The sequence below is a fragment of the Pimephales promelas genome, chromosome 2 (genome assembly GCF_988280905.1).
Source record: "Pimephales promelas chromosome 2, fPimPro1.hap1.1, whole genome shotgun sequence".
Lineage (NCBI taxonomy): Eukaryota > Metazoa > Chordata > Actinopteri > Cypriniformes > Leuciscidae > Pimephales > Pimephales promelas.
Genome location: NC_142770.1, coordinates 28,926,189 through 28,942,591, shown reverse-complemented (window position 1 = coordinate 28,942,591; position 16,403 = coordinate 28,926,189). Strand labels below are relative to the sequence as shown.

Here is a 16,403-nt window from a genome sequence, read left to right as displayed (position 1 = left end):
TGATTGTCAGGATGTTTAATGAAACAGTTAGTGGAGAAGACATTGCTGTATGGTTGGCAAGATATTGCTCTATTCGTGGTCAACCAGTCAAGGTTTTAGATGAAGACGGTATCTGGAGCTGTGCGTGGAGAGTGCCCATTAAACAATGGGCAGATCCCAACAGCTACCATGGCCTGAGTCAAATTCCTTCTATGATTGTGTTGGGAGAGAATAGAGGTTACATCCATTATCAAGGGATGCCCAAGCTATGCCGCAAGTGTGGCCAACTTGGGCATCTCGCCGAGGCGTGCCAAGAAGTAGTGTGTAGGAAGTGCAGAGAAATTGGACACACTTTTGAAGAGTGCAAAAATGGCAGAAAGTGCAACCTCTGTGGAGAATCATCCCATCTCTACAGAGACTGCCCCCAAAGTTTTGCCAACAAGCTAAAAAACAACAAAATGGCCGCCCCACCCAAAGAGCAAACGATAAAGGAGGCGGGCCCTGAGGTTTTGGCGGGAAATTCAAATCCTCAGCCAGCCTCAGGGATTGGACTGGAAGAAGGAAGTGGGGCGGCCACAGGGGCGGAGTCAACTCGAACAGCTGGTCAGGGGGAGGAAGCCAATCCTCAAAATGATAATGGTAAAGAAGAGGTGGACGACAAAGAGGAGGAAACGGCTTCCTCCCTTGTCACCGTGTCTGAGGCTAGTGGGTCAACTAGTGGGAGTGAGACAGATTCTTCTCTTCCCAATGCTCAAGTGCAGAAAAGAACTGCGAGATCTCCTCTGGTCCAAACAGAGGAGAAAAAGCTGCGGGTAGCGCACCGGCTAGATAGTTCCCCCATGGAAGATCTAGACCGTGTGTGGCCCACAGACTCTCCTAATGAAGTATCTTTTCTGCATTTTAAGCTAAGAACATCGACGCCAAAGGCTTCACAAGAGGTTCTCTCTGTGAGCCCTGAGACGTCAAGCACTTTCCTCCCTGATCCCAGGCTATCTGGGGAAAAGGGACGGCAAGTGCAACAAGAAATAACCTGATTTTAATTAAATCTCTGTAGTCCTTTTGTTGCTTTTAAATGTCTCATACCCTTTTAACCATACTGCTCATGGCTCTCACTATCTCCACCATCAATGTGAGAAGTGTGAGGAGCAATATACGAGCACAGAGTGTCCTATCCTTTTTAAAAACTTTTAAGTCAGATGTGTTTTTATTACAAGAATGTGGTCTGCCTTTTTTATCCAATTACAGAAAGTGGGAGGAGATTTGGACCCCAGGAGTTTCCGTTTGGAGTGGGTCCAATTTTAATAAAAATGACGGTGTCGCCATTTTAATACAAAACCCCAATATCTTGGTGAGGGGCAGCACTGTGGTGAGGGACGGGCGGGCAATTTTAGCTAATCTGACTTTTTTAGGTAAGGATTTTAACATTTTAAATGTGTATGGTTTTACAGACAAAAACAACAGGTATGAGCTTTTAGAAGACCTGCGGCCCCACATGTTAGGTAGGGCTCCCCTAGTGGTAGCAGGGGATTTTAATTGTGTTTTAACCAAGAAAGACAGGAAGAGGACAGAGGATTTTAAAGTTGACAAAACGTCGGTTTTATTGCAGGATTTAGTTAGAGATTTTAAATTAGTGGACTGTTTTAAAGCAATGCATCAGAGAGAGGAGGGCTTCACCTGGTTCAGTGGTGACGGCACCAGAGCCTCTCGCATTGACTACGTTTTTACACGGGACTGCCTGCCAACCGATGCAACATTAACCCCCCTCTTTTTTTCAGATCACACAATGCTGTCATGCACCCTTTCACTCCCCACTGGTGTGACTGCAGGGGGAGGGCTGTGGAAGCTGAACTGCTCCCTTTTGGAAGATAAAGATGTAGTCAGTGAGTACAGGGAGCAGTTCAGCCAATGGCAGACCCTCCAAGACTTCTACGACTCACGTGCACAGTGGTGGGAGATGGTAAAAGAACGGACGAGACAGTTTTTTAGAAAGATAGGAAAAATCAAAAAGAATAGATTAAATCGACGCATGATGGGGCTGCAAAAACGACTACAGAGATATTTTAACCTTTTAAACGATGGGATCGATTTTAGTGAAGAAATCAAAGAAATAAAGCAAGAAATGTCAGTTTTATCCGAAATTCAAAGCAAAGGTGTCATTTTAAGGAGCAGGGAGAAGGAGATTGAGGAAGGTGAAAGGTGCACGAGGTATTTCTTTAAAAAAATTATTTCACGGGGTGGGGTAATCACAGCTTTGAAAAGTGGAGGGAGGGAGGTTTATACCACAAAAGAAATTTTAAAGGAAACTGAAGTATTTTATGAAAACCTATACAGCACCAAAGAAGTCCACAATGACACGTTACAGGAGGTTTTAGAGTTTTTAGAAAAGAAAGTCGATGGCGAAGGTACAATTTTATCTCAAGATTTCAACATTTTAGAAATTCACAAAGCACTCAAAAGTTTTAAACGAGGAAAGTCCCCCGGCACCGATGGACTTCCTCTGGAGTTTTATTTGACTTTTTGGGATATTTTAGCTTTCGACTTACTGACTGTTTTTAAAGAATTTGAGACTCTTGAAAGACTTCCTGACAGCTTTAGAATAGGGATAGTTTCACTCTTACATAAGAAAGGGGACAAGACTGACTTACGGAACTGGCGACCCATCACTCTTTTAAATGTCGACTGTAAACTTTTTAGCAAAATTTTAGCCACACGCATGTCGACAGTTTTAGAGGACGTAATCCACCCGGATCAAGCATGCGCTGTGCCAGGAAGGAAGATCACGGACAACCTGGTGCTGATCAGAGACGCCATCTGTTATGCGAGAGACAGAAACCTTCGGCTAGTAGTCCTAAATTTAGACTTTGAAAAAGCATTCGACCGTATCTCGCACCAGTTCCTTTTTAAGGTACTGGGTAAAATGGGGTTTCCAGGGCGGTTCATAGCCTGGGTGGGAATGCTGTACAACAGCCTGGTCAGCAGAATTATAGTTAATGGGCATTTATCCAAAGCTGTTAATATCTACAGCGGTGTCCGTCAGGGGTGTCCCTTATCTCCCCTTCTGTATGTGGCTTGTATAGAGCCACTGGCACAAATCTTGAGAAGGGACAAATGGATTAAAGGACTAGGCATTCCAGGGACTAGTGGACTGACGGCAACCTGCGTTTTATACATGGACGACGTGACCCTTTTAGCAACGGACGTTTTATCGGTACGAAGAGCAATGGACTTGACTGACTGGTACGGTCGGGCCTCAGGCGCCAAGCTCAATAGGAGCAAGTCTGAGGCCCAGCTCTTCGGGCCGTGGGGGAACGTTGACAAAGGTGGACTAGATTTGGATTTTAAAGATAATAATTTGAAAATTTTAGGTGTTAAATTTGACAGGGAGGGTGGAGGACAGGGTAACTGGACTGACATGTTAGGGAAAGTTAGGCAAAGACTGGGCTTTTGGGGACTAAGAAATCTGACGATTGAAGGCAAGATTTTAATTTTTAAAGCTGTGATTTTACCACTGATTTTACTTGTCTGTTCTGTTTTTAGTCCCCCACGAAGTTTCCTGATTGACCTGGAGAGAGCAGTGTTTTACTTCCTGTGGGGGTCCAAGTGGGAGCGACTCAAAAGAGAAGTAGTGAAGAAAAGGAAGGAGAATGGCGGAAAAGGGCTCCCAGACCCCCACCTGTTTTTAGGCAGCCGCTTCACTGCCCTCCACATTAAATACGCCCTGACCCCATCCAGAGAACACAAGACAGCAGCCATGACCCGATTCTGGATGGGGTCATACTTAAGATCTTTGAAAATTTTACCCGTTGATCTTAAATGTCCAGTGTCTTTTAATCTGTCAAAAGAACATCTTTTATTAAGAATTTTTTAAAGAAATACCTTTTAGAAACGAATGATGCCACTGTTTTAACTAACCACAAGTCTCTTGTCTCTCTTGTGCAGGATCGAGAACCGGTGAGTCCAGTTCCAGGCCTCACACTAGGTGAGGCCAAAGACGTTTGGAGGAACGCAGCCCACCCAGCTCTCCAGAACAGACTTAAGGACTTGTCGTGGATGGTGGCCCATGAGATCCTCCCGGTCAGGGCGGTTATGCACTCCAGAGGCATGGCCAAAAACCCCACCTGCCCACGGTCCGGATGTGGTTCCCCGGAGACCGTCTACCATCTGCTCTGGGAGTGCGGTGCTGCGCGGGACCTGTGGGCCAAGACCAGCCCCCTGGTTTTCCCGTGCCTGCCGGCGGGTCGGGCCCAGGTGGGATACAGGCTCGCCATCCTGGGGGTGGGTCAGGGCTTGAAGGAGCTAACATCACAGCAATTTACCTCGCTCTGGCTCACCCTCAACCATATCAAGGATGCCATCTGGGCCACCAGAAACCTGCTGGTGGGGAAACGCGTTACGGTGCCCCTCCACGCGTGCGAGCAATTAGTTAGATCTGCGCTGCAGGAGGCGCCGGACGTCGTTATTCGGATGGGGGGGCTGGGGTCACACCAAAGAGGTCCCGGCCACCCCCGACCCTGGCCGCCCGTAGATGCACCCTCACCACACCGGCTACGGGAACAGCGGGCCAGCGGGCCGGAGGAGAGGGGATCTCCGCTGGGCGCTGGAAGCGAGGAGTCTGGGGCCTGTTCTGGAGACCTGGAGTGAATGGACATTCTTGATAGGGACTCACCCTCGATCCTGTACAAGAGATGTTTTATGTGGCATAATTTATTGTTTTATTGTTTCTTATCTGACATGTTTTATTGTTTTATTCCTATTATTTAAACCATTTACCTTCTTTTAAAACATACATGGACTTTTTACACAACACACAAACACAAGAAACTTTTAACAGTAAATAATGTGTCCCTTTTAATATGTGTAAAAATGTGATCTAAAAGAAAAAATGTACATGCAAATGGAAATAATGGAATGACACTGTGACAATAAAACTTTTCGAAAGAAAAAAATCTGTTCTTATCAGTTTAATATCTGATACGTGCCCTACCCGGGCACCACATATTAAATTGATTTTTGGTCCTGGGAGATGGCATAGGGGCTTGCTCCGTCCACTCCACGCATCGACCCGGTATTGCAGTACTTCTGGGAACGGTGCACCCTCCTAAAGTGTTCAATGAAAGAAATGTAGTGGTCTTGTGTGGCAGAAGGTGATAATGGAGCTAGTGTGAGTGGGTGTTGTAGGTGATCATGTGCTATACTAGCCTGGGTAGAATTGTGGTGTAAAAACAAGACAAAAAGGAACCCCTGTTCCTCTGTCAGTTTAACATCTGATCCGTCCACTATTCGGGGACGGCGCATTATGTACATTTATGGCTCATGGAGCCGGATGCGGAGCGTGCAAAAAAAAAAAAAAAAAAAAAAAGCCCCTTTTTTGACTGGCAAACCGCTGGTGAGGATTGGGGAGAGGGGCAGGGTGCTTCTGACTGAAGGCCTGGGAATTCATACTTACCTGGCAGGGGAGACACCATGATCAGGAAGGTGGTTCACCCAGGGCGAGGCTCGGCCATTGCACTCTGGGTTGTGCTGACCCCTGCGAATTCCCCAAATGTGGGAATCTCGACTGCATAATTTATGGTAGTGGGGGACTGCGTTCGCGCTCTCCCCTGGACAACACTGGTTAAAAGGGCAGATTGTTAAAGCTCCACTTGAGGTTCTTTTTTTTTTTTTTTTTCTCCACTTCTTCAATATCCAGAGGCAGTCCAGAGAGTTGAACTGCGGCGGTTGCTCGAGAGATACGAAACAGTCTAGGACCGGTCTGTGTGAGGAGGGTTTTCTTTTTTCTCCTCAATTCTTCAAATAGTCTCCAATATTTGACGGACGACTTAGTTCACAGCAGTTGTCCTGGAGGCAAAGTTGTTCGGAATGAGGAGTTCTATCATGTGGTATGAAAACATTGTGCACGTGTGAAACGTCACGTGATATACAGCCACCCATGTTGTGTTTTTTTCTGTTTACAGCGCCACCAAGTGGCCAGTCGCCGCATTCCTCTTCACGTGACCACGGGCTGAGCCCGTACACAGGTGTACCGAGTTGGGTGCAATTGTCTCATTCCGTTGGAGAGTTATAGCCGTTTAAGTAAAGCCCGCCTCGCCCACCCCCAACGTTTTGGCGTACCGTCGCCAACGTGGATGGAAATTCCAACTGTTTCCCGATCCCTGTTGGCAGTCAGACTCCAGAGAATCTTTCTGCACCGGTTTGGGTCAGATCGGGCAAAAAACCTAGGACTAGTGTGCAAAAGTAGGTTTTTCAGAAAATCCAAAATACCCGAAAATCTCGCCGCGCGACCACCCAATCCGAGGCATGCATCTTGTTCGGCTCGAGCCAAGGATTCCGGTGATGTAAGACACTTGGGTCTGCGACCGACGGTCGAGGAGTTACGAGCCATTTCGTACTTTTGATCGCTGCAGCGCCACCTTGGGGCCGATCGGGGCGAGCCTTGGTGAGGTTGTAGTACCGGGCCGGTCCTACCATCCCTCAGAGTTTCAAGTCTCTACCACGGACGCTTTGGTCTGCCCGCTCACTTTTAAGGCGGAATGTTGATGATCCAAAATCCCAGGTTGCACTCCAGAGTGTCGTGCTGTGCACTCTGTTGTGATCCATTTTCGGTGTCAACCAATCTGAGCTGAGCTTGTTTGCCGGCGACCTTAGACCCTCTCGCCGCGGCCCAGGTGGGCGTGGCCTTTGCCGGCTCCCCCGCCTCGGCGTCGCTGCGTCATCGCTTCTCGGCCTTTTGGCTAAGATCAAGTGTAGTATCTGTTCTTATCAGTTTAATATCTGATACGTGCCCTACCCGGGCACCACATATTAAATTGATTTTTGGTCCTGGGAGATGGCATAGGGGCTTGCTCCGTCCACTCCACGCATCGACCCGGTATTGCAGTACTTCTGGGAACGGTGCACCCTCCTAAAGTGTTCAATGAAAGAAATGTAGTGGTCTTGTGTGGCAGAAGGTGATAATGGAGCTAGTGTGAGTGGGTGTTGTAGGTGATCATGTGCTATACTAGCCTGGGTAGAATTGTGGTGTAAAAACAAGACAAAAAGGAACCCCTGTTCCTCTGTCAGTTTAACATCTGATCCGTCCACTATTCGGGGACGGCGCATTATGTACATTTATGGCTCATGGAGCCGGATGCGGAGCGTGCAAAAAAAAAAAAAAAAAAAAAAGACCCTTTTTTGACTGGCAAACCGCTGGTGAGGATTGGGGAGAGGGGCAGGGTGCTTCTGACTGAAGGCCTGGGAATTCATACTTACCTGGCAGGGGAGACACCATGATCAGGAAGGTGGTTCACCCAGGGCGAGGCTCGGCCATTGCACTCTGGGTTGTGCTGACCCCTGCGAATTCCCCAAATGTGGGAATCTCGACTGCATAATTTATGGTAGTGGGGGACTGCGTTCGCGCTCTCCCCTGGACAACACTGGTTAAAAGGGCAGATTGTTAAAGCTCCACTTGAGGTTCTTTTGTTTTGTTTTTTTTCTCCACTTCTTCAATATCCAGAGGCAGTCCAGAGAGTTGAACTGCGGCGGTTGCTCGAGAGATACGAAACAGTCTAGGACCGGTCTGTGTGAGGAGGGTTTTCTTTTTTCTCCTCAATTCTTCAAATAGTCTCCAATATTTGACGGACGACTTAGTTCACAGCAGTTGTCCTGGAGGCAAAGTTGTTCGGAATGAGGAGTTCTATCATGTGGTATGAAAACATTGTGCACGTGTGAAACGTCACGTGATATACAGCCACCCATGTTGTGTTTTTTTCTGTTTACAGCGCCACCAAGTGGCCAGTCGCCGCATTCCTCTTCACGTGACCACGGGCTGAGCCCGTACACAGGTGTACCGAGTTGGGTGCAATTGTCTCATTCCGTTGGAGAGTTATAGCCGTTTAAGTAAAGCCCGCCTCGCCCACCCCCAACGTTTTGGCGTACCGTCGCCAACGTGGATGGAAATTCCAACTGTTTCCCGATCCCTGTTGGCAGTCGGACTCCAGAGAATCTTTCTGCACCGGTTTGGGTCAGATCGGGCAAAAAACCTAGGACTAGTGTGCAAAAGTAGGTTTTTCAGAAAATCCAAAATACCCGAAAATCTCGCCGCGCGACCACCCAATCCGAGGCATGCATCTTGTTCGGCTCGAGCCAAGGATTCCGGTGATGTAAGACACTTGGGTCTGCGACCGACGGTCGAGGAGTTACGAGCCATTTCGTACTTTTGATCGCTGCAGCGCCACCTTGGGGCCGATCGGGGCGAGCCTTGGTGAGGTTGTAGTACCGGGCCGGTCCTACCATCCCTCAGAGTTTCAAGTCTCTACCACGGACGCTTTGGTCTGCCCGCTCACTTTTAAGTCGGAATGTTGATGATCCAAAATCCCAGGTTGCACTCCAGAGTGTCGTGCTGTGCACTCTGTTGTGATCCATTTTCGGTGTCAACCAATCTGAGCTGAGCTTGTTTGCCGGCGACCTTAGACCCTCTCGCCGCGGCCCAGGTGGGCGTGGCCTTTGCCGGCTCCCCCGCCTCGGCGTCGCTGCGTCATCGCTTCTCGGCCTTTTGGCTAAGATCAAGTGTAGTATCTGTTCTTATCAGTTTAATATCTGATACGTGCCCTACCCGGGCACCACATATTAAATTGATTTTTGGTCCTGGGAGATGGCATAGGGGCTTGCTCCGTCCACTCCACGCATCGACCCGGTATTGCAGTACTTCTGGGAACGGTGCACCCTCCTAAAGTGTTCAATGAAAGAAATGTAGTGGTCTTGTGTGGCAGAAGGTGATAATGGAGCTAGTGTGAGTGGGTGTTGTAGGTGATCATGTGCTATACTAGCCTGGGTAGAATTGTGGTGTAAAAACAAGACAAAAAGGAACCCCTGTTCCTCTGTCAGTTTAACATCTGATCCGTCCACTATTCGGGGACGGCGCATTATGTACATTTATGGCTCATGGAGCCGGATGCGGAGCGTGCAAAAAAAAAAAAAAAAAAAAAAAGCCCCTTTTTTGACTGGCAAACCGCTGGTGAGGATTGGGGAGAGGGGCAGGGTGCTTCTGACTGAAGGCCTGGGAATTCATACTTACCTGGCAGGGGAGACACCATGATCAGGAAGGTGGTTCACCCAGGGCGAGGCTCGGCCATTGCACTCTGGGTTGTGCTGACCCCTGCGAATTCCCCAAATGTGGGAATCTCGACTGCATAATTTATGGTAGTGGGGGACTGCGTTCGCGCTCTCCCCTGGACAACACTGGTTAAAAGGGCAGATTGTTAAAGCTCCACTTGAGGTTCTTTTGTTTTGTTTTTTTTCTCCACTTCTTCAATATCCAGAGGCAGTCCAGAGAGTTGAACTGCGGCGGTTGCTCGAGAGATACGAAACAGTCTAGGACCGGTCTGTGTGAGGAGGGTTTTCTTTTTTCTCCTCAATTCTTCAAATAGTCTCCAATATTTGACGGACGACTTAGTTCACAGCAGTTGTCCTGGAGGCAAAGTTGTTCGGAATGAGGAGTTCTATCATGTGGTATGAAAACATTGTGCACGTGTGAAACGTCACGTGATATACAGCCACCCATGTTGTGTTTTTTTCTGTTTACAGCGCCACCAAGTGGCCAGTCGCCGCATTCCTCTTCACGTGACCACGGGCTGAGCCCGTACACAGGTGTACCGAGTTGGGTGCAATTGTCTCATTCCGTTGGAGAGTTATAGCCGTTTAAGTAAAGCCCGCCTCGCCCACCCCCAACGTTTTGGCGTACCGTCGCCAACGTGGATGGAAATTCCAACTGTTTCCCGATCCCTGTTGGCAGTCAGACTCCAGAGAATCTTTCTGCACCGGTTTGGGTCAGATCGGGCAAAAAACCTAGGACTAGTGTGCAAAAGTAGGTTTTTCAGAAAATCCAAAATACCCGAAAATCTCGCCGCGCGACCACCCAATCCGAGGCATGCATCTTGTTCGGCTCGAGCCAAGGATTCCGGTGATGTAAGACACTTGGGTCTGCGACCGACGGTCGAGGAGTTACGAGCCATTTCGTACTTTTGATCGCTGCAGCGCCACCTTGGGGCCGATCGGGGCGAGCCTTGGTGAGGTTGTAGTACCGGGCCGGTCCTACCATCCCTCAGAGTTTCAAGTCTCTACCACGGACGCTTTGGTCTGCCCGCTCACTTTTAAGGCGGAATGTTGATGATCCAAAATCCCAGGTTGCACTCCAGAGTGTCGTGCTGTGCACTCTGTTGTGATCCATTTTCGGTGTCAACCAATCTGAGCTGAGCTTGTTTGCCGGCGACCTTAGACCCTCTCGCCGCGGCCCAGGTGGGCGTGGCCTTTGCCGGCTCCCCCGCCTCGGCGTCGCTGCGTCATCGCTTCTCGGCCTTTTGGCTAAGATCAAGTGTAGTATCTGTTCTTATCAGTTTAATATCTGATACGTGCCCTACCCGGGCACCACATATTAAATTGATTTTTGGTCCTGGGAGATGGCATAGGGGCTTGCTCCGTCCACTCCACGCATCGACCCGGTATTGCAGTACTTCTGGGAACGGTGCACCCTCCTAAAGTGTTCAATGAAAGAAATGTAGTGGTCTTGTGTGGCAGAAGGTGATAATGGAGCTAGTGTGAGTGGGTGTTGTAGGTGATCATGTGCTATACTAGCCTGGGTAGAATTGTGGTGTAAAAACAAGACAAAAAGGAACCCCTGTTCCTCTGTCAGTTTAACATCTGATCCGTCCACTATTCGGGGACGGCGCATTATGTACATTTATGGCTCATGGAGCCGGATGCGGAGCGTGCAAAAAAAAAAAAAAAAAAAAAAGCCCCTTTTTTGACTGGCAAACCGCTGGTGAGGATTGGGGAGAGGGGCAGGGTGCTTCTGACTGAAGGCCTGGGAATTCATACTTACCTGGCAGGGGAGACACCATGATCAGGAAGGTGGTTCACCCAGGGCGAGGCTCGGCCATTGCACTCTGGGTTGTGCTGACCCCTGCGAATTCCCCAAATGTGGGAATCTCGACTGCATAATTTATGGTAGTGGGGGACTGCGTTCGCGCTCTCCCCTGGACAACACTGGTTAAAAGGGCAGATTGTTAAAGCTCCACTTGAGGTTCTTTTTTTTTTTTTTTTCTCCACTTCTTCAATATCCAGAGGCAGTCCAGAGAGTTGAACTGCGGCGGTTGCTCGAGAGATACGAAACAGTCTAGGACCGGTCTGTGTGAGGAGGGTTTTCTTTTTTCTCCTCAATTCTTCAAATAGTCTCCAATATTTGACGGACGACTTAGTTCACAGCAGTTGTCCTGGAGGCAAAGTTGTTCGGAATGAGGAGTTCTATCATGTGGTATGAAAACATTGTGCACGTGTGAAACGTCACGTGATATACAGCCACCCATGTTGTGTTTTTTTCTGTTTACAGCGCCACCAAGTGGCCAGTCGCCGCATTCCTCTTCACGTGACCACGGGCTGAGCCCGTACACAGGTGTACCGAGTTGGGTGCAATTGTCTCATTCCGTTGGAGAGTTATAGCCGTTTAAGTAAAGCCCGCCTCGCCCACCCCCAACGTTTTGGCGTACCGTCGCCAACGTGGATGGAAATTCCAACTGTTTCCCGATCCCTGTTGGCAGTCGGACTCCAGAGAATCTTTCTGCACCGGTTTGGGTCAGATCGGGCAAAAAACCTAGGACTAGTGTGCAAAAGTAGGTTTTTCAGAAAATCCAAAATACCCGAAAATCTCGCCGCGCGACCACCCAATCCGAGGCATGCATCTTGTTCGGCTCGAGCCAAGGATTCCGGTGATGTAAGACACTTGGGTCTGCGACCGACGGTCGAGGAGTTACGAGCCATTTCGTACTTTTGATCGCTGCAGCGCCACCTTGGGGCCGATCGGGGCGAGCCTTGGTGAGGTTGTAGTACCGGGCCGGTCCTACCATCCCTCAGAGTTTCAAGTCTCTACCACGGACGCTTTGGTCTGCCCGCTCACTTTTAAGGCGGAATGTTGATGATCCAAAATCCCAGGTTGCACTCCAGAGTGTCGTGCTGTGCACTCTGTTGTGATCCATTTTCGGTGTCAACCAATCTGAGCTGAGCTTGTTTGCCGGCGACCTTAGACCCTCTCGCCGCGGCCCAGGTGGGCGTGGCCTTTGCCGGCTCCCCCGCCTCGGCGTCGCTGCGTCATCGCTTCTCGGCCTTTTGGCTAAGATCAAGTGTAGTATCTGTTCTTATCAGTTTAATATCTGATACGTGCCCTACCCGGGCACCACATATTAAATTGATTTTTGGTCCTGGGAGATGGCATAGGGGCTTGCTCCGTCCACTCCACGCATCGACCCGGTATTGCAGTACTTCTGGGAACGGTGCACCCTCCTAAAGTGTTCAATGAAAGAAATGTAGTGGTCTTGTGTGGCAGAAGGTGATAATGGAGCTAGTGTGAGTGGGTGTTGTAGGTGATCATGTGCTATACTAGCCTGGGTAGAATTGTGGTGTAAAAACAAGACAAAAAGGAACCCCTGTTCCTCTGTCAGTTTAACATCTGATCCGTCCACTATTCGGGGACGGCGCATTATGTACATTTATGGCTCATGGAGCCGGATGCGGAGCGTGCAAAAAAAAAAAAAAAAAAAAAAGACCCTTTTTTGACTGGCAAACCGCTGGTGAGGATTGGGGAGAGGGGCAGGGTGCTTCTGACTGAAGGCCTGGGAATTCATACTTACCTGGCAGGGGAGACACCATGATCAGGAAGGTGGTTCACCCAGGGCGAGGCTCGGCCATTGCACTCTGGGTTGTGCTGACCCCTGCGAATTCCCCAAATGTGGGAATCTCGACTGCATAATTTATGGTAGTGGGGGACTGCGTTCGCGCTCTCCCCTGGACAACACTGGTTAAAAGGGCAGATTGTTAAAGCTCCACTTGAGGTTCTTTTGTTTTGTTTTTTTTCTCCACTTCTTCAATATCCAGAGGCAGTCCAGAGAGTTGAACTGCGGCGGTTGCTCGAGAGATACGAAACAGTCTAGGACCGGTCTGTGTGAGGAGGGTTTTCTTTTTTCTCCTCAATTCTTCAAATAGTCTCCAATATTTGACGGACGACTTAGTTCACAGCAGTTGTCCTGGAGGCAAAGTTGTTCGGAATGAGGAGTTCTATCATGTGGTATGAAAACATTGTGCACGTGTGAAACGTCACGTGATATACAGCCACCCATGTTGTGTTTTTTTCTGTTTACAGCGCCACCAAGTGGCCAGTCGCCGCATTCCTCTTCACGTGACCACGGGCTGAGCCCGTACACAGGTGTACCGAGTTGGGTGCAATTGTCTCATTCCGTTGGAGAGTTATAGCCGTTTAAGTAAAGCCCGCCTCGCCCACCCCCAACGTTTTGGCGTACCGTCGCCAACGTGGATGGAAATTCCAACTGTTTCCCGATCCCTGTTGGCAGTCGGACTCCAGAGAATCTTTCTGCACCGGTTTGGGTCAGATCGGGCAAAAAACCTAGGACTAGTGTGCAAAAGTAGGTTTTTCAGAAAATCCAAAATACCCGAAAATCTCGCCGCGCGACCACCCAATCCGAGGCATGCATCTTGTTCGGCTCGAGCCAAGGATTCCGGTGATGTAAGACACTTGGGTCTGCGACCGACGGTCGAGGAGTTACGAGCCATTTCGTACTTTTGATCGCTGCAGCGCCACCTTGGGGCCGATCGGGGCGAGCCTTGGTGAGGTTGTAGTACCGGGCCGGTCCTACCATCCCTCAGAGTTTCAAGTCTCTACCACGGACGCTTTGGTCTGCCCGCTCACTTTTAAGGCGGAATGTTGATGATCCAAAATCCCAGGTTGCACTCCAGAGTGTCGTGCTGTGCACTCTGTTGTGATCCATTTTCGGTGTCAACCAATCTGAGCTGAGCTTGTTTGCCGGCGACCTTAGACCCTCTCGCCGCGGCCCAGGTGGGCGTGGCCTTTGCCGGCTCCCCCGCCTCGGCGTCGCTGCGTCATCGCTTCTCGGCCTTTTGGCTAAGATCAAGTATCTTGTCAGACGGTTGAGACTGCGATCGCCTCTTGGAGGTTCTTTTGAGAGGTAGATTGAGGTAGATAGAGGTTACACATCTCTTGAGAGGTAGATTGAACCTGCTGATTTTACTCCTGCTCAGTTTTAAGGTAAGACCTTTTTATTTATTTATTTATTTATTGTCTATTTATTTAATATTTATTGGGTTTTTAAAGTTTTAGGCTGTTGGTGCCTCCACCATGTCGGCAGCTCGTGCCGGTGTGCGGAGGCACCACAGCGTGCGGTTTTTATTTAGAGAGGTCGAGGGGAAGCTCCTGGGTATGTCCCGCATGGACTTTTCCAGGAAGCTGATCCAAAAGACCTTACATTTTAAGCCCGAGGACTTGAATTGTTTGATGACTCTGCCCCTGAACAAAGGATTTGATGTCAGCTTTAAGGCTGCTTCCCTGCTAAATGATTTTTGGCAACGGTTTGAAACTGTTAAGGCCCAGTTCTCCATGTTCACTGTGGAGAAACTTTCTGATAACACTCTTAAAACAGTGATTATCAGGATGTTTAATGAAACAGTGACTGGAGATGATATTTGTGTTTGGCTGGGTAGATTTTGCACTGTTAGAAGTCAGCCTGTCAAAGTGCTAGATGAGGATGGCATTTGGAATTGCTCCTGGCGGATTCCCATTAAACAATGGGAAGACGCTGGGGGCTACCAGGGCCTGAAACATCTGCCTTCTATGATTGTGCTGGGAGAAAACAGAGGCTACATACACTATCAAGGAATGCCTAAGCTGTGTAGAAAATGTGGAAGAGTTGGGCATCTCGCCGAAGCATGCCAAGAACTAGTATGTGGGAAGTGCAAAGAAATTGGTCACAGTTTTGAAAACTGTACCAATGGCAGGCGGTGCAATCTTTGTGGAGAATCATCCCATCTCTACAGAGACTGCCCTAAAAGTTTTGCCAACAAGCTTAAAATGGCCGCCCCGCAAGCACACCAAACAAAGGAACAAAGGGAGGAGGAGGCGGTCCCTGAGGTTTTGGCGGGAATTGCAACTCTCCTGCCAGCCTCAGGGATTGGGGTAGAAGAAGGAAGTGGGGCGGCCACAGGGGCAGAGTCAAACATTCAAACAGCCACCACCACTGTGAAAGATAAGGAAGGAGATGAGATGCAGGAAGAAACAGATTCTTCATTAGAAACGGTTCCGGATGTGGTTTTAGAAACCAGTGGGAGTGAAACTGAGCTTTCACTCCCAAATGCTCAGGTGCAAAAAAGGCCTGCGGGATCTCCTCTGTTTGACACAGAGGAGAAAAAAGCTAGGGCTGCACATCGCTCAGATATTTCCTTTTTGGATGATCTGGAGCGTGTGTGGCCCCTAGAATCCCCAAATGAGGTGTCCTTTTTGCACGTAAAGCTAAGAACATCATCACCAAAAGAGCTGCAAGAGGTTTCCTCTGCAGCCCCGGAGGTGGTAAGCATTTGCCTCCCCGACCCCAGTCCATCTGGGAGGAGGGTAAGGCAATTGCCACAAGAAATCACATGATTTTAATGATTTTATTGTAGTCTTTTATTGTCTTCTATTTTAAATGTCTCATACCTTTTTTACCTTACTGCTCATGACCCTCACAATCTCAACCATCAATGTAAGAAGTGTGAGGTCCACCATACGAGCACAGAGCATTTTATCCTTTTTAAATACTTGTAAATCAGATTTGTTTTTAATACAAGAGTGTGCTTTGCCCTTTTTAAATAGGTACACAAAGATGGAGGAATTATGGCTCCCTGGTCCCTCCATATGGAGCGGATCAAACCAAAACAAAAATGACGGTGTTGCTATTTTAATAAAAAATCCCCATATCTTGGTGAAGGGCAGCACAGTGGTGAGGGAAGGGCGGGCTCTTTTAGCAAATCTGAGTTTTTTAGGTAGAGATTTAAATGTTCTTAATGTGTATGGTTTTACAGGTAAAAGTGAAAGGTATGAGCTTTTAGAAGACTTGCAGTCCCACATGTTAGGTAGGGCTCCCCTAGTGGTGGCAGGGGATTTTAACTGTGTTTTATCAAAAAAAGATAGGAAGAGGGTAGGAGAGGATTTTAAAGTAGATAAGACAACGGTTTTATTGCAGGGCTTAGTGAGAGATTTTAAATTAGTCGACTGTTTTAAAAATGTGCATCAAAGAGAGGAGGGCTACACTTGGTTCAGTAGTGATGGCTCCAGAGCCTCTCGCATCGACTATATTTTTACAAGAGACTGCCCGCCAACCGATGCTACAGTCACCCCCCTTTTCTTTTCTGACCACTTAATGCTGTCTTCCACCCTTTCACTGCCCACAGGTGTGACGGTAGGGGGAGGGCTGTGGAAGCTGAACTGCTCCCTCTTAGAAGATGAGGATGTAGTAAAGGAATATAGGGAGCAGTTCAGCCAATGGCAGACCCTCCAAGACTTTTACGATACACGCGCACAGTGGTGGGAGATGGTAAAGGACCGGACAAGACAG

At 48.7% G+C, this 16,403-nt stretch overlaps 9 non-coding genes and 1 pseudogene across 9 annotated transcripts; all 10 read left to right on the top strand.

The window, feature by feature from the left end:
• Positions 1-4,903: 4,903 nt before the first annotated feature.
• On the top strand, positions 4,904-5,078 carry LOC148996936 (U2 spliceosomal RNA; annotated as a pseudogene).
• Positions 5,079-5,417: 339 nt separating this feature from the next.
• Positions 5,418-5,582, top strand: LOC148996935 (U1 spliceosomal RNA). Its single transcript, XR_016150576.1, has one exon. It is a non-coding gene; the product is annotated as a U1 spliceosomal RNA (small nuclear RNA).
• Positions 5,583-6,690: 1,108 nt separating this feature from the next.
• LOC148996934 (U2 spliceosomal RNA) lies at positions 6,691-6,881 on the top strand. Its single transcript, XR_016149210.1, has one exon. It is a non-coding gene; the product is annotated as a U2 spliceosomal RNA (small nuclear RNA).
• A 338-nt stretch (positions 6,882-7,219) lies between these two features.
• On the top strand, positions 7,220-7,384 carry LOC148996933 (U1 spliceosomal RNA). Its single transcript, XR_016150575.1, has one exon. It is a non-coding gene; the product is annotated as a U1 spliceosomal RNA (small nuclear RNA).
• A 1,109-nt stretch (positions 7,385-8,493) lies between these two features.
• On the top strand, positions 8,494-8,684 carry LOC148996932 (U2 spliceosomal RNA). Its single transcript, XR_016149209.1, has one exon. It is a non-coding gene; the product is annotated as a U2 spliceosomal RNA (small nuclear RNA).
• Positions 8,685-9,023: 339 nt separating this feature from the next.
• LOC148996931 (U1 spliceosomal RNA) lies at positions 9,024-9,188 on the top strand. Its single transcript, XR_016150574.1, has one exon. It is a non-coding gene; the product is annotated as a U1 spliceosomal RNA (small nuclear RNA).
• Positions 9,189-10,297: 1,109 nt separating this feature from the next.
• On the top strand, positions 10,298-10,488 carry LOC148996930 (U2 spliceosomal RNA). The gene has a single exon (XR_016149205.1). It is a non-coding gene; the product is annotated as a U2 spliceosomal RNA (small nuclear RNA).
• A 338-nt stretch (positions 10,489-10,826) lies between these two features.
• Positions 10,827-10,991, top strand: LOC148996929 (U1 spliceosomal RNA). Its single transcript, XR_016150573.1, has one exon. It is a non-coding gene; the product is annotated as a U1 spliceosomal RNA (small nuclear RNA).
• A 1,107-nt stretch (positions 10,992-12,098) lies between these two features.
• On the top strand, positions 12,099-12,289 carry LOC148996928 (U2 spliceosomal RNA). The gene has a single exon (XR_016149203.1). It is a non-coding gene; the product is annotated as a U2 spliceosomal RNA (small nuclear RNA).
• A 338-nt stretch (positions 12,290-12,627) lies between these two features.
• On the top strand, positions 12,628-12,792 carry LOC148996927 (U1 spliceosomal RNA). The gene has a single exon (XR_016150572.1). It is a non-coding gene; the product is annotated as a U1 spliceosomal RNA (small nuclear RNA).
• The last annotated feature ends 3,611 nt before the right edge of the window (positions 12,793-16,403 follow it).